Raw genomic sequence first — 17,240 nt, 5'->3', positions numbered from 1 at the left:
AAGAGTGGAGGACCCTTCTTGTGAAATATCTGTGGACTATCTCAATTGTATTAATGTCCGATATGCAGTGCATGTTCCAAACAGATGAGCTGTATTCAAGAATGGGTCTAGCAAATGTTTTGTATGCTCTAGTTAGCAGTACCATATTACCAGAAAAGAAGGTATGCAAGATTAAGTTAACAACTCTTAATGCCTTTTTGACAATGTTGTTACAGTGGGCTCTGGCACTTAGATCATTAGAGATGAGTACACCAAGGTCCTTGACAGTCTTTTTTTTCCCTGTCTGTGCATCTGTCTGTCTGTCTGACTGACTGTCCGTCCATCCATCCGTCTGTCCGTCCATCCACCCACCCACCCACCCACCCATCTATCCAGCCATCCAGCCATCCAGCCATCCACCCATCCACCCATCCACCCATCCACCCATTCCATCCATTATCTATGTCATCTGTCTGTCTGTCTGTCTGTCTGTGTCTGTGTCTGTGTCTGTGTCTGTCTATCTATCTATCTATCTATCTATCTATCTATCTATCTATCTATCTATCTATCTATCTATCATCTCCCTAATCTACTATCCTAATGATGTATTTGAGACTGACCCATGTATTTTTTTAACCTGGAAGTATAAGAAAAGATAACATCCCCAGCCTCGAGGTAAAGGGAACTTCATTTTGCTTTCAGTAAGATGCAAACAGGACACAGCTCTCCTTGATCCTACATGCTATGAGTACCATTCTTCAGGCGGTCATGATATCTCGCCATAATCTGCTGTGTATCCATTTTATCCTCATTCAATATTCACTGACTTGTGCATGAATGGTTTTTATTTCCCTAGCATGATTTATTATTTGTGCAGTAGTCTGTACAGGTAGGAAAACAGTATTTTGCAGATCCCATCTCCCCACTAAATAAAAAAAAATCAGTGCAAACAGTATTTTAATCCTTCCATGACAGAAAATTAAATACTATTTGAAAGTGGAATGCAATAGGCTGGAGATTGCTTTCTTAAACACCATTTTCTACAATCCGCATTGTTTTTCACTGGACCTCATTATTAACATTTTCTCATTCCACACTCTTCACATGAACAAGTACGTTTTTGCATGTGTGATTTGTGTAAGGGTAGTTTACAAGCATTACCATTGTGTTTTGAAAGGATAGAATCAGAATACTATAGACATGCAGCTGAAAATGCCCCCAAAAGAATAAAACATCAGGGTTGTTTATGAAAACTACACAGACAAGGAACAGGCCTCTTAAAAACCAGACAACCTGAAGATTCACTTAAACGGGAGCCGGACAGCATTTCTTTTGTTCATTGCCAACCCAGCTGGTCTCTGCCTTGTCACTCAAATTTTTCATTCTCATGTTTGTTTCCATTTTATTCCTTCCAAAAATCTTGCCTTAGGCCAGGAAAGATTGAAACAAGGAGCCAAGATTCTTCCTTTCTCCCCCTTTCTCTTGTTTCTGGTCCTTTATGAAGACCAGTGAAAGGTTGGCAAAGAGGAATATTTTGTTCGGCTCCTTCTAGGCTTTGAAGCGTTGTAAAGTTTTTCAAGAAGTCTCGCCTTCCACCACATCTGCTTTCCATGAAGCTCTCTGATTACACTTCATTTATGCCATTATTCAGAGTTTTCAAGAGGCATTGAATAAATAAAGCAGGGATATTTGGGGAAAGCACAAATATGAATTGCATCATTGGTGGAATAAACTATGAATTTCTGGAGACCATCTATCTGTGGAAGGATTGCACCATGATAACATGACGCTGAAACAATTCTGAAATCTAGGCATCAACTAGAAAAATCTATGTGGGTGGGTGGGAAGAGAATACAAACCTTGACTGAATTATAATACCATGATAATTGTAACCACATAACTGAAAGCTGAAAATATGATGTTTCATAATAAAACTAAGGAATTAGATAAAACTTCACAGGATCAACTGGCATGTGGATGGGGTTGGACCTGAAGACAAAACATCAAAACTTTGCTAGCAAGATAATAGATCTCACCACTAAAGAACAGTCAGAATATTTATTCTGCAAATAGGAGGCCATAAATATCTCATTCCAAGACTTTTTGGAGTTATCTGATTAGATAACAGTCTTGATCAATGTCTGCTCCCTATTATTTATAATGAATGAGGGATAATGAAATTCATGCTGCTGAATTTGGTCCTATTATTATTATTATATCAGTACAACACAGCAAACGAAATAACTGTGCTGGATTTCATATTTCATCACCAGTCAGGCTGTTCCCAAGCACCGCGTGATGTAGCGGCGAATTATGTTTGCCGATCCCAGTAAAGCGGCCTTTTGCAATTGACAGATGGAGATTTTGTCAATTCCGATGGTTTTCAAATGTCCACTGACATCCTTTGGTACTGCGCCCAGCGTGCCAAGTACCACTGGGACCACTTTCACTGGCTTATGCCAAAGTCGTTGCAGCTCGATTTTTAGATCTTCGTATTTCACTAATTTCTCTAACTGCTTCTCCTCAATTCTGCTGTCCCCTGGGATTGCAATGTCGATGATCCATACTTTCTTTTTCTCCACGATCACAATGTCTGGTGTGTTATGCTTGAGAATTCGGTCAGTCGGAAGTCGGAAGTCCCACAGTAGTTTTGCTTGCTCATTTTCGACCACTTTTTCGAGCTTATGATCCCACCAGTTCTTTGCCACTGGTAAGTGGTAGTTCTGGCACAAGTTCCAGTGGATCATCTGTGCCACAGCATCACGTCTATGCTTGTAGTCAGTCTGTGCGATCTTTTAGCAGCAGCTGAGTATGTGATCGATTGTTTCATCTGTTTCTTTACATTATTATTATTATTATTATTATTATTATTATTATTATCATCATCATTATTATTAATTAGATTTGTATGCCGCCCCTCTCCGTAGACTCGGGGCGGCTCACAACAGTAACAGTACAATATATAACAAATCTAATAATTAAAAATCACTAAAAAACTCTTATTAAAAAGAAACATACACACAAACATACCATGCATAAACTGTATAGGCTCGGGGGAGATGTCTCAGTTCCCCCATGCCTGGCGGCAGAGGTGGGTTTTAAGAAGTTTACGAAAGGCGAGGAGGGTGGGGGCAGTTCTAATCTCTGGGGGGAGCTGGTTCCATTATAATTATATTAAAGATGCACAAACCATTCAACCGGAGTGGTTTTTGTGTCAATTGTAATATTTTATAAAATTGACACCATATGTACTGTACGAATGTTAGCTTTCTAGAAGATAGAAGAAGGGAGGGGAGGGGATGAGTATAGGGAAAATCCATAGTTGAGAGATTAAGCATAAACTTTGGTCCATTATTTTCAATCTTCTGGTGGAGCTAAAGACATATAATCTTGGGACGATATCATAAATCACTATATGCTAGCTAGGTACAGGAATGGTGAATCTATCAATTTCAGTTTCTAATCCCTAAATACAGTATGTCAATTTCATTGCACAATTCCTTGTTTTTAAATTAAAATAAACATTGTATTATTTTGGTGGATATTTCTTCCTTTGGTGCATATGTATTTTCATTTGCGTTATTGTACTAAACACAATAATATAATAAAGCACACACTTTTTACTTTTCAAAAAGTTGCAGAAAAATAAAATTTGTAAATTCTTTTACAAAATAAATTGTCATTTTTAATTTTTTTATAAGATTTTGTTAAAAAAATATCTAAAATATTTTGTAAATTATTTTCATAAATACAGTAATACCTCATGATACGAACTTAATTGGTGCAAGGAGGAGGTTCATATGACAAAAGGTTCGTAAGACGAAACATTGTTTCCCATAGGGAACAATGTAAAGTCAATTAATCCGTGCAACCAAAAACCCCCCGCAAAAAAACGGCTTTCGGCGACTGCTGGGAAGCCGCGCGGCTGTTTTAAAAGGTGACAGCCGGCCTGGGGGGCTTCCCAGCACCCCCCCGAACCCGGGTTCGGGGGCTGCTGGGAAGCCCCCCAGGCCGGCTTCGACCTTTTAAAACAGCCGTGCGGCTTCCCAGCTGTCTCCGAACGCCGAACGCGGAAGTTCGTCTTTGGCGTTCGGCTTCAGGAGACAGCTGGGAAGCGGCACGGCTGTTTTAAAAGGTCGCAGCCGGCCTGGGGGGCTTTCCAGCACCCCCCGAACCCTGAACCCAGGTTCGGGGGGTGCTGGGAAGCCCCCCAGGCCGGCTGCGACCTTTTAAAACAGCCGCGCCGCTTCCCAGCTGTCTCCTGAAGCCGAACGCCAAAGCCGAACTTTTGCGTTCGGCTTCGGGAGACAGCTGGGAAGCGGCACGGCTGTTTTAAAAGGTGACAGCTGGGCTGGGGGGCTTCCCAGCAACCTACCGAACCGAACCCGGGGTTCAGAAAATTTTTGCCTCTTCTTACGAACTTTGTTCGAGTTATGAACCGGCGTTCGGGAGGCTTCTGGGAAGCCCCGCCGCCCAGCTGTCACCTTTTAAAACAGCCGCACGGCTTCCCAGCAGTCTCCGAACGCCGGTTCGTAACTCGAAAAAAGTTCGTAAGAAGAGGCAAAATTTTTCTGAACCCCGGGTTCGTATCACGAGTTGTTCGTAAGACGAGGGGTTCGTATCTTGAGGTACCACTGTATAGCATTTTTGTCCTGTATATGTATCAGTGTCACTATATGCAAATCAACCTGTGAACTGCAAATTCCAGATAATAACTAAGGCTTTGTACCTGTATTTATTGTAACATATTAACAAAACAGTTTCTCCACACATCCCTACTGTAGACCATTGTAACCTAAAAGACCTATTACCCAACCTGATAGGAAGCAGCTTCTTTTCTCTCTCCTATCAATCAATCAATCAATCAATCAGAAATGATATAGGAAATGTAATGAAATAATATGAAATGCCAAATTTAATTTAATTTGTTTTTAAAGTCAAGTTAAATCTATTGATAGTCAGAATATTTTCCTAATTGTCTAGTTTATTATTAGTCCTTTTTAAAAGGTAATTCCTTCTTTTTATTGGAGAGTCAGAAAATCCAAGCTTATTTCTGCCTTCAGTGCACTTTATTTAATTATAGTCTCATGCTTCTTTTTCTGAAAGAAGATTCAGATATTGGATAGAGAGTTTTGATATTGATATGCTATTTTTAAAGGAATAGTCACAGGCAAAGGAAGAGGGTGATGACAGCAGTGTAAACTCCAAGATACAATTATCAGTAGTTTTCCCAAATCTCAAATTCTTTTTAGGCAGATGTCAAGATTCAGAACAAAATCAATTGAATAACAAGAAGTGAGATAGATATCTTCCTATAACATCTTGTTTAGTCAATTAATAGCTCTTGGTGGCCACGTTTAATGAAAGGAAATTAAAGCAACAATGACACAGATCTTTCTAGGGCTGGAGAACAGAATTAAATGCAACTCTTGCAATTAATACTATAGTTTAAACCAGTGTTTCCCAACCTTGGCAACTTGAAGATATCTGGACTTCAACTCCCAGAATTCCCCAGCCAGCATTCGGTGGCTGGGGAATTCTGGGAGTTAAAGTCCAGATATTTTCAAGTTGCTAAGGTTGGGAAACACTAGTTTAAACTACTATTTAAGAAAAATAGATGAGCCAAGCAGAATGTGTTTGTGACAGTTTGAAAAAAAAGTCCCCACTGTTAGTTAGCCCCGAGCTGGGTTGTCCATTTTTCATTAATTTATGAGTGAATCTTCACCAGAAAATAAAGGGTAAATCAGTATCTATGGGATTTTTTTTTCTGACAAGAGTTCATTTTGCAAATGGAATTTCTTTTAATTCCCTCCATCTTGTTCACATCAGTACTGCAAAGTTGCTAAATTCTTCCTTAATCTTTCATTCCATGCATTTGTAAATATCCTGATTGTATTCTCTTGATTGACAGAATTGGAATGGATTTAGTAGGGATTACGGGAAAGGAATGATGAATATGCATTTTCATGGTCAATAACCCTGCAACAAAAATACAGTTTTGCCCTAACCATGTAATCTAATTAACAGGACTGTTTATATATTGAATGAATTCTTAATAGAAAGAAACTTAAAAATACAGATTCTTTAAATGGAGTGAATGTTAGATTTTCAAGATAAACCTTTTGGAATCTCCCTATTATTTTTAATTAAAAATAAATAAATATTACTCTGGCTTTAATTCTGATCAGAATTTACAAGGAAATTGTACTGGAGTCTCAAAATTCAGGGTCAAGAAGAGCATATGAGAGCATAAGCACCAAAGACAAATTCCCTGTGTGTCCTATCACACTTGGCCAAAAAAGAATAAAGAGAGAAAGAAAACAAGAAAGCCTCAATCTGTTATTGAATAACCACAGCAAAATTTGTTGATTTGTATACATTTACTTGTTCAATTTATCATGTATTATTTTTAAAGATTGCAGGAAGTTAGCATCTACCCACCTCCTAGAGGAATAAAATATTTTAGGAAATATTAAAAAGGCAGGATATTATATTTCTCTGGATGAGAAAATGGAGAAACATGCTTTTAGGTTAAAGTGACCAGATTTTAAGATTGGGAAAGAGGGACACCATTGAGTGCGCGGGGGGGGGGGTGTTTAAAAAAAAGTTTAGCCAAAAAAATTAGCAAAAAATTCTCTTTCTCTCTCTCTCTTTCTCCCTTCTTCCTCTCTATTTCTTTCTCTTTCTTTCCTCTCTTTTTTGCTCTTTCTCTCTCTTCCTTCCTCCCTGTATCTGTCTTTCTCTCTCCCTCCTTCCCCCCTCTCCCTTTCTTTCTGTTTCTCTCTTCCTTCCTCTCTTCTCTCTCTCTTCTCTCTCTCTCTTTCTCTCTCTTCCTCCCTCCTTTCTCTCTCTTTCTCTCCTTCCTTCCCTTTTTTGTTTCTTTCTTTCTCTCTCTTTCTTTTTCTCTTTCTTTCTCTCTCTTTCTCTCTTTCTCTCTCTCATTCTCCTTCCCTCCCTCTCTTTCTTTCTCTCCCTTCCTTCCTCTTCTCCCCTCCCCCCTTCCCTCATACAAACCCAGCCCCTTCTCCGGGGCTCAGTAGGTGCTCCGGCCCAGGAGCAGCTTCACCTGGCCTACCTGGAGAGAAAGGCCGAGGCTTCCACTCCTCCTTCGGGCTCAGAGGCCGATGGGCGGGGTGGTTGCAGTGAAGGAGCCACCCGGCTTCCCTGACCCAATGGTGCCTGGGTGGAGATGAAGGCAGGAGAGGAGGCAGAGGGGTGAAGCGGGTCTCTCTTTCACGATGCTCGGACCAGGTAGGCGCGCTTCTCCAGGCAGCCGGCAGACAACAGAGTGCCCAGCACACTGCCAATCAACCCCTGAGCAGCATGTGATGAAGAAGAGGGCTGGGAAGGCAAATCCGCTGCTTTGGCCCCACCCATCCTGTCTCTCTCTCTCTCTCTCACTGCGAGCAGACATCTGGTCACCTTGGCTCAGGCAGGATGAGGAGCAGCAGCAGCAGCGCCTCTTTGGTACCGTCGCTGCCATGGCCTGTGCAACGTCCTCCACACTCATCCCAGCCAGGCTGGAAACTGAGCTGCTTGCCGGCCGTTCAAGGCACCCAATTGCACAGCAAGCAGCTCCAATGCATCTCCAGCTAGTGTTTAAGCCGCCAGCTGCTGTGTAAAAGCAGGACTTTTAAAAAACCCAGCTGGACACAAGACAAATGGGAAAAAAGTGTCCCATGAAATTTGGGATGTCTGGTCATCTTATTTTAGGTGGGAGATAGACTCACTCTTAGTAGCCACCACCTTTGTCAATGTGCCATCAGGGAATCTCAAAATCAATGGGATACATTTCTTACATAGGAACAGGAAACTCTTAAGGTGGGGCCCAACAGAGGGTATAAAACTAGGGCACTCTCAGCATCTCACCCCTTCTCCTCTTCTTCAACAACTTCAAGGCATGTGATCCCTTTTCCCCAGGACCTCAAACCTTATGGTCTTGCTGTCCACCATTAAAACTATTTTTCCATGCTTCTAGTGTCTTTTTCCCCACTTGGAACCAAACCCGGAAGGATATTCCTTACAACAAGATCATGTTATTTTTTTTCTTTTCCTTCCTTATCCTCATCCTCTTCTTACAAGGATTGAGGAAGTGGAAAACAGTATTAGGGAAGAAACGATGCAAGAAAAATGTAATAGAAGCAGAAAGACAGGTATAGTCTTGTTTATAGAGCACACAATCATACACCCAACAGGGTATTTTCAAGTGGGAATTGTCATTCATGATTGCTAACCTCTCTTGAATGACTACTGGAAAAAGGCATATCAAATTTTATCCTAATTATTTATCTATGTATTCAGTTCCAATCCTCACCTACATACCTATCAGAAAAGTCAAGAATTACGGATCCCAAATTACCGACATACCCAGTGTTCTTCATGATTTAAATCCAGTCCATCACTTCAATGGCTCTACGTGTTTCACCTATGTAGCCATCATGGCTCCAACATACAGCGAGAATTTTGGCAGTAGATGCTCTTAGGCAGAATTCTTTGTTTTGCTACCTATAGTACTAGAGTAGCTTCTTCTTCCTCTCTTCTCCCCTCCAAGGACTTATGAAAAATTAGAATGAAGATCAATGAGGAGAGGGTGGGGAAGGAGGAAAGGGAGGGATGGAGGGCAGAGGGAAAGAAGGAAGGAAGAAAGGGAGGGAGGAAGTTGAAAAAACTAACAGCAAAAATATATAAATCATTGATCAGTAGTTTGTAAACTACAGCCATTCCTTAATTTCATCAGCCTGTTGAAACTCCAGAGCAGAAAATAGTAACATCTTAAGACCTCCTCTTATTCAAGCTATTGAAATCAGACATCTTGTGTCATAGATGTTATGGATTTGATTATTTATACTGTGCTTATTTTGTTCAAATCAATTTCTGCAAAGTTTAGTACAGAATGGTGTACACAATTTGAAGAAATCTGCAGGAACCCTCAGATAAAAACACACAATTTCAATTCATTTTCATTATCAATATATATTTATAAAGATACATTATCAAAATGTATGCACTTCTAAATATCTCATTTAAATATACTGTACTTTTAAAATAACATTTCGACTCAGTAGGTTGTTTTCAGCTGCAAAATTGCACTGCAAAGAGCAAAATCCAAGGGATAATTATGTTTCAATCCTCCCATTAGCCTGGGAAGTACAGATCAGTTTGTTTCAGAATTCAGAAAGATCAAATTACCCAAGCATCTCTAGTGAAGAAAGATCAGTGTCAACTGTGGGCATCAGAATATACCTTGAAGGGGAAGCAAGATTGAAAGTTGTGGCTGAAAAATTACTTAAATGCAGACTATTGCACGTAAGCAATTAGACAAGCTGAAAGTTTTCTACTTAAGCCTTTTAGTTTAATTTATTTATATTTATAAAAAGAACCAGAAAGAACATATGTCTGTGCAAATTTTAATCCGTGAATGTTGTACTTATGTCTACCTTCTTTTTTAAAAAAAAGTATATTTGGCTGTATGAATACTCTTTAAATATATACTGGAAAGGTTGCCTATGACTAACTTTCAAGTAAACAGAAAGCATAAGGATTAAAATGGGCATAGATTAGCATTAGGATGTTTTATAAATAACTTTAAAAATAACATTGTCAAATGTAGGTTTTGGAGGAACATTTTTGATGTATGTATATATAGCATTAGAAATCAGGACTACTGAAGAGTATAGTTGCACATTCTTCAGTTAAAAATTAAAACTTTTAACAATAGATCCAACAATAGATCCAACTACAGTGGTACCACATCTTACGAACGCCTGTTCTAACTAACTTTTCAAGATATGAACCCGGTGTTTAAGATTTTTTTGCCTCTTCTTCCGAACTATTTTCACCTTATGAACCCAAGCAGCTGCTGCTGGGATGAAGGGGTTTCTTTTTTTCCCCTTTTTTGAAGAAAGAAAAGGGAGGGGCAGCTTGGAGGAGTAAAGATTTTGCATGCTTGCAAAAGCACTGAAACGGTGTCTTTTTAAGAAAGAAAGGGAGGGGCAGCTTGGAGGAGTAAAAATTTTGCATGCTTGCAAAGGCACTGAAAGGTGTCTTTTGAAAAAAGAAAAGGGAGGGGCGGGGCGCCTTTCTTCCTTCCCACTCACCCTTTAGCCTAGCCTTGCTTCTTCCACCCGCCCCCTTTAGCTGCTCCTCCCTGCCCTCTGTTTGCCTCCCTTCTAAAGTTTGGGATTTTCCTGAAGGATTTGCACGCATTATTTGCTTTTACATTGATTCCTATGGGAAACATTGTTTCATCTTACAAACTTTTCACCTTACGAACCTCCTCCTGGAACCAATTAAGTTCATATGATGAGGTACCACTGTATATTCTTTACAATAATAGCCAATCTTCACCGCATATTATAATATCAGTGGCTGCTTGCATATGTTTTGGGAATAGGCATTTAAAAACTGTAGCACAACTATAAAAAGTGGTACTGAATTATTTCCCACCAGGAATCTTGAATTTATGCTAGAAATAGGCAATTCATGCAGCTTTTTCAGGCCAGTCTTAAATGGCTCCTGACAACCATTAGTATCCCAATAGCAGTTTTGTGATCCAGCTGTAATTTCTACAAGGGTCACCCAAAAAGCAATGCACCACATTTTTTCCTCAGCCTACAGTAATGGCATGAATGCAAAACTTTAGATATACATTATTTGAATTGTCAGGAATGCGTGTGTAAATTTTGCATAGCTGCAGCAGTGTTTGGCATCTGTAAGTGCTGTACGTTACAACTTACAAGCAGTATGTCGTCACTGAATTTCTCACTGCGGAGAAATAAACTGTTGGGAGCATTGACAAATGTTTGTGTACAGTTTATGGAGAACCTGTAGTCACGGAAGACATTTTGAGGATGACAAAGAGGTAATTTGCACAGTGCAGAAATGGCTTCATGACCAGAACAAGGAGTGGTACCGACAGGGCATACACACCCTTGTGTCTCGCTGGAGGAAGGACATAGAATGGGACAGACATTACATGGAAAAATTGACAGTGTATAAGAGACATCATTCTTTCTTGTGTGTAAGTTTCATTGTGTTCAATAAATAATTGTTGAAGAAAAAAAATGTGGTGCATTACTTTCTGGGCGACTCTCACAGATCATGTTCAAAGACAGTCCAGATACAACTTTTAGATTACCAATTTAGTCAACTATTTTATTTATTTATTTTATTTATTTATTTTTTCCAATACACAATGAGGGTTTTAGTGGGTATATATCTATATACACATAGTAAAATACATGATGAAGGTTATAGAGGAGATATATCTAAGAAAGAATAGAAAAGAAGATATAGTAATAGAACATATCAATGAAAGAATAGAAGAAGAGATATAGGAATAGAAGAAAGGTATAGGAGATATAGGAGAGCAATAGGACAGGGGACGGAAGGCACTCTAGTGCACTTGTACTCGCCCCTTACTGACCTCTTAGGAATCTGGATAAGTCAACCATAGATAATCTAAGGGTAAAGTGTTGGGGGTTTGGGGATGACACTATGGAGTCCGGTAATGAGTTCCACGCTTCGACAATTCGGTTACTGGAGTCATATTTTTTACAGTTAAGTTTGGAGCGGTTAACATTAAGTTTAAATCTGTTGTGTGCTCTTGTGTTGTTGTGGTTGGAGCTGAAGTAGTCGCCAACAGGCAGGACATTGCAGCATATGATCTTGTGGGCAATACTTAGATCTTGTTTAAGGCATCTTAGTTCTAAACTTTGTAGGCCCAGGATTGAAAGTCTAGTCTCATAGGGTATTCTGTTTCAAGTGGAGGAGTGAAGGGCTTTTCTGGAATTGTTGTAGCTGCTACGCCACCTGAAAGAGTCAGTATTGGACCAGGACATGAAAAACCCAATAATTTCCATTCTCAGTCATGGAAATGGTGATTTCAGGCCACTCATTCTCTCTCCATTCACAGGTAAGCTGCATTCATTATCAAACATGTAAGATACACGCCCGCCCCCCACCCCAACAGCTTAATGTCCCTTGTAAGAAAACAAAGACAACATTCACAGCAGACAACACAAAGACAAGACAAAGACAACATTCACAACATTCCCTGAGCGGGAAGACTTGTGGCCAGCAAACCAAATTTTGTCTATTCACTAGCCAAATCTCATTCGTAGCATGGAAAGCATGCTAACCTAATAGAAAGGTATAAATAATGTCACACTAATGGGTTTATTAAAAATCCAAAGGCATGTTGTAATTCACATGGTGTCTTTCCTATTTATTTATTTATTTATTACTTAGATTTGTATGCCGCCCCTTTCCGAAGACTCGGGGCGGCTCACAACATGTAAAAACAAATCATAAGCAATCAGGCAAATTTAAAATATTTAAATATTTAAAAAACCCCATATGCTAAGAGTCACACACACAGACATACCATGCATAAATTAAACGTATTTCTTTGTCTTGCCTTTGCAATGTAGTAGGGTGAGAGTACATACATGGAGCTATAGCTCTGCCCTTGCTCAGGGCTACTCAACAAAGTGCCAATGTGTTGCTGGAAGCCCAATATATATATTGTGTTATTATGTTGTATCTTAAAAGTTTAAAAGTGAAGCAGCCACATCATTTCACAAGATTATGGCTGTTGAAATAAGATTGGGATCAGTTTCCATGTAAGTAACTTAGAACTTCAATCTAACAAATTAATAAATACATGTTATACATCATGACCTACATAGGTCACCTAAGGCCCAGCAGCAAATTTGTCTTTCAGTCTGTAAGACGTTTTATAGAGTACCTGCACAAAATCATCACATCTTCCCCTGCCAAGCTAGAAGGATTGGGGGCCCTATTTTTACAGAAATTGTTGCTGAAATTGTCCTTTTTTCTTGACAGTAGTTCCTTGCATTGGATTGTTGACCATAATGAATAGCAAGTTTATATATATTAAGTCTTAAACAAACTCTCCTTTATATAGGACTTCTCTAGACTTGTGTAAGATCTCTCAGGGCTTTCTCAATCATAGACTGTAAAACTCCCAGGCATAATAATTTTATTTCTGTTTTGTTGTTGTTGTTGTTGTTGTTGTTGTTGTTGTTGTTGTTGTTGTTGTTGTATAGTGAAACTATTTTACTCATGAAAGAATTTGTTGAAATGTAACCATAGTAGTTTTGAATCTGATCAATTCTAATATTATTTTCTTATTGGAATTATAACATCTTAATTGATTAATGTCATGTGTTAATTATAATTATAGTCCTAACACTGTGTGTCTATTATTGTCAAACACTGCCATATTTTAAATTTTAGATTTAGATTTAATTGGATTTGTATGCCTGTACTTCTCTTTTGGTGTCTTTGTGTGTGTGTAAGGAAAAATGGGGGAGAATAGAATAGATTAGATTAGAATAGAATAGAATAGATCTTCAAATCACCTGCTGGCATATTCAAGTAGTACAGATATGCCCATTTGCCAATAAGTGGCAGTACCTTGAAGTAACATCATACTCTTTCAGAATCATTTAAAAGATTCATTGAGTTTTTATGAAGAACTGATTGATCTACTAACATTGTGCCAGTTATAAAGACTTTGAAAGCAGTTGACCATTGCACAGCTTCTGAACAGCCATCTGTTGGTTCGATTGTCTTCAAGAATAACAAAAAGCTCAGCTGTTTTAATGGTAGGCAAAAAGGTCAGGTTATTGACCTGTGCTTCAGGGATATCAGTTACTATTCAATGTCAACATTCCCTTCTGACCAAGGCAGCCCTCCTTACTCTTTCTAAATTTAGCAATTGATGGAACATTTAAAGATACAATATGTAGCTTAAAGCAAACAAATGAACCAGCACAATAACAAAATACTAGTTGGATTTAATGGTATTTTAGAGATGGTCTCATGTTTATAATGTACAGGATTAGCATTGGTTCAGTTAGTTTTTATTCATTATGAATATAATCTAAGAGTTTATAATGCATATAATAGCTATAGGATACAGCTATCACTTCATACCAGCAGACTCAATGCAATTAAAAATTAAAATCTCAATATAATTAGCAGTTATGTCTCCATATAATAGAATTTCTCTTTTGGGAAATGCAGAAAAATAATGAATTCTTAAAAAGCGTAGAAATTAAAATAATTAAGCGTAGGAGATGAGTTGATTTTCTTTTGTTTATTTTGAGAGAAAAAGGCTTCCTGGCAGAAAACGGACAAATATTCTTTAAGAAAAAAGAAAGAAACCCTTTTAGGGTTTCAACAACCTCAACAGATTAAAATTATAATAGTAAAGTGTAATGGAGCTACATTAGGAATAGTTCAAAGCAGTTACCATGTACTGCAGCTTTGTGCTGATGATGTCAGCATTTCTCTCTCTCTCTCTCTCTCTCTCTCTCTCTCTCTCTCTCTCTCCCCTTCTTTCTTTCAACATTTTTGAACCATCCATGTTCCTCAAAATGGGACTCTTTTTCCACTTTATTGTGCTTCTAAACTACTCAATTAATGGATGGTTCAGTGGTTAAAGACTGAGCTTGTCAACCAAAAAGAAGACAGCCCAGATTCGAGACTGAATGCTGCACAACAGGATGAGTTCCCATTACTCCTACCCACCTAGAAGTTCAAAAGCAGGCAAATGGGATAGATAGATAGCCGCCCTGAGTCCTTGGAGAAAGGCAGCCTAGAAATAAAAATGATAGATAGATAGATAGATAGATAGATAGATAGATAGATAGATAGATAGATAGATAGATAGATAGATAGAGAGCACTTTGATGGGAAGGTAACAGCCTTTGGTGTATAGTTATGCTGGCCACATGATCATGAAAAAGTATTTGGAAAATCTTTGGACATGAGTGGAGAGGGGAAATATTATGTACTGACAGTTTGTACATGGTTTCACTCAGGTCCAGCGTTTGAGTGGGAGAATGCTCAAACACTATTGGTTGTTGTTTCTGACAGCTCCCTATAAAAGGGCTAGCTGTCAGACTACAAGTTGCTGGTTGTCTTGAGCAGTTGCTGAGTAAACAGCTATTCTGATGTCTGTCTCCTGTCATCATTCCCACAGTTTAACAGGAAACTTTCACCTTTGCACCACTCAACTACTAAATTAAATTAAACTATTTAATTTAAAAGTTAAATGAGCCACCCCGAGTTTTTGGAGAGGGGTGGCATACAAGTAATAAAGTATTATTATTATTATTATTATTATTATTATTATTATTATTATTATTATTATTATTATGTAGATACAACACAGCAAACGAGATCACTATGCTGGATTTCGTATTTTATCACCAGTCGGGTGCTTCCCAAGCACCTAGGACTGCGTGATGTAGCGGCGAATTATGTTTGCCGATCCCAGTAAAGCAGCCTTTTGCAATTGACAGATGGAGATTTTGTCAATTCCGATGGTTTTCAAATGTCCGCTGAGATCCTTTGGTACTGCGCCCAGGGTGCCAAGTACCACTGGGACCACTTTCACTGGCTTATGCCAGAGTCGTTGCAGCTTGATTTTTAGATCTTCGTATTTCACTAATTTCTCTAGCTGCTTCTCCTCAATTCTGCTGTCTACTGGGATTGCGATGTTGATGATACATACTTTCTTTTTCTCCACAATCACAATGTCTGGTGTGTTATGCTTCAGAATTCGGTCAGTCTAAAGTCGGAAGTCCCACAGTAGTTTTGCTTGCTCGTTTTCGACCACTTTTTCGGGCTTATGATCCCACCAGTTCTTTGCCACTGGTAAATGGTTGTTGTTGTTGTTGTTGTTGTTGTTGTTGTTGTTATTATATGTGAAACCATCAAAAATAAAAAAGCAGCACAAAATAGACAATAAATTGAAACACAAGATTTGTAACAAAACACACAGCATAATATTCACATTTCTAATTTGACACCAGTATACTATAACAAGTCCCATATTCTGACTTTTGACAGAGCCTTTTTACTCACATTCACCCCTTAGCATAAATCAGAAAAGGAGAGGTAGATTAATATGCTAGGCTGAACCTAAGATCATTTCCAAACTAAGCATAGGTTACAATCTTACATATTCAGTTTTGTTTTGAGTTAGTAGGAAAGGATAGGAACAAAAAATCCCAAACCAGGTCTTGAAATAGTGATGAATTATACCTTTTGGCTTTATTTATCCACCTGTGGAAACACAGGAGAGAACCAGGAGCAACTAGGCTATGAGGCAAAATATGCTATTTTGCATGCATGCAAATTTTGTATACCACAAATGAGAGTAAAATAATATCTTCCTCCCAGCTTGAGAAGGAAAGGAGGGATACATATAGCCTTGAAATTATGCGCAGATATCTTTTTTGGGAAAGAGCAGAATATCTATTATCTCCAGTGAAGGGATGCAAAATATTTTACTAGCACAATGTGGCCGTTGTTTATTGTGTGGTGCGGCTTGGTGGTCGTGTGATCAGATAGGAATGGCTTGCCAGCCATGTGACCAGATGGGAGTGGCTTGACAATCATGTGACCGGGGAGTAGGACTGTAGGAGTGATTTACTGACCAAGATAAGTTTTAAAATTGGTCCTTGGAGTCTTTTCCAGTTGATTCAGTCACATTATTTAAATAGCCACAAAAAGGACAAATGATAGACAGCATTATTTGTTGAGGAGCACAGTAACATTTTAAGGTTTTATACTGAACTTAGGGGTAGTGATTTCTGACACTCTCAAAATGGGTAAACAGTGCGGTCAGGAGGTAGGGAAAGCAAGTAGAATGTTTGGCTGCATAGCTAGAGGTATAACAAGCAGGAAGAGGGAGATTGTGATCCCGCTGTAGAGAGTGCTGGTAAGACCATGTTTGGAATACTGTGTTCAGTTCTAGAGACTTCACCTACAAAAAGATATTGATAAAAGTGAACGGGTCCAAAGACGGGCTACAAAATGGTGGAAGGTCTTCAGCATAAAACTTATCAGGAAAGACTTCATGAACTCAGTCTGTATAGACTGGAGGACAGAAGGCAAATGGGAGACATGATCAAAACATTTAAATATGTTCAAGGGTTAAATAAGGTTCAGGAGGGAAGTGTTTATAATAGAAAAGTGAACACAAGAACAAGGAGGCACAATCTGATGTTAGTTGGGGGTAAGGTCAAAAGCAAGGTGAGAAAATATTGTTTTACTGAAAGAGTAGTAGATGCTTAGAACAAACTTCCAGCAGACGTGGCTGGTAAATCCACAGTAACTAAATTTAAACATGCTTGGGATAAACATATATTTCCATCCTAAGATAAAATACAGGAAATAGTATAAGGACAGACTAGATGGACCCTGGGGTCTTTTTCTGCCGT

This window comes from Erythrolamprus reginae, chromosome 3, assembly GCF_031021105.1.
Source record: "Erythrolamprus reginae isolate rEryReg1 chromosome 3, rEryReg1.hap1, whole genome shotgun sequence".
Lineage (NCBI taxonomy): Eukaryota > Metazoa > Chordata > Lepidosauria > Squamata > Dipsadidae > Erythrolamprus > Erythrolamprus reginae.
Note: the sequence above shows the minus strand (reverse complement) of the source record.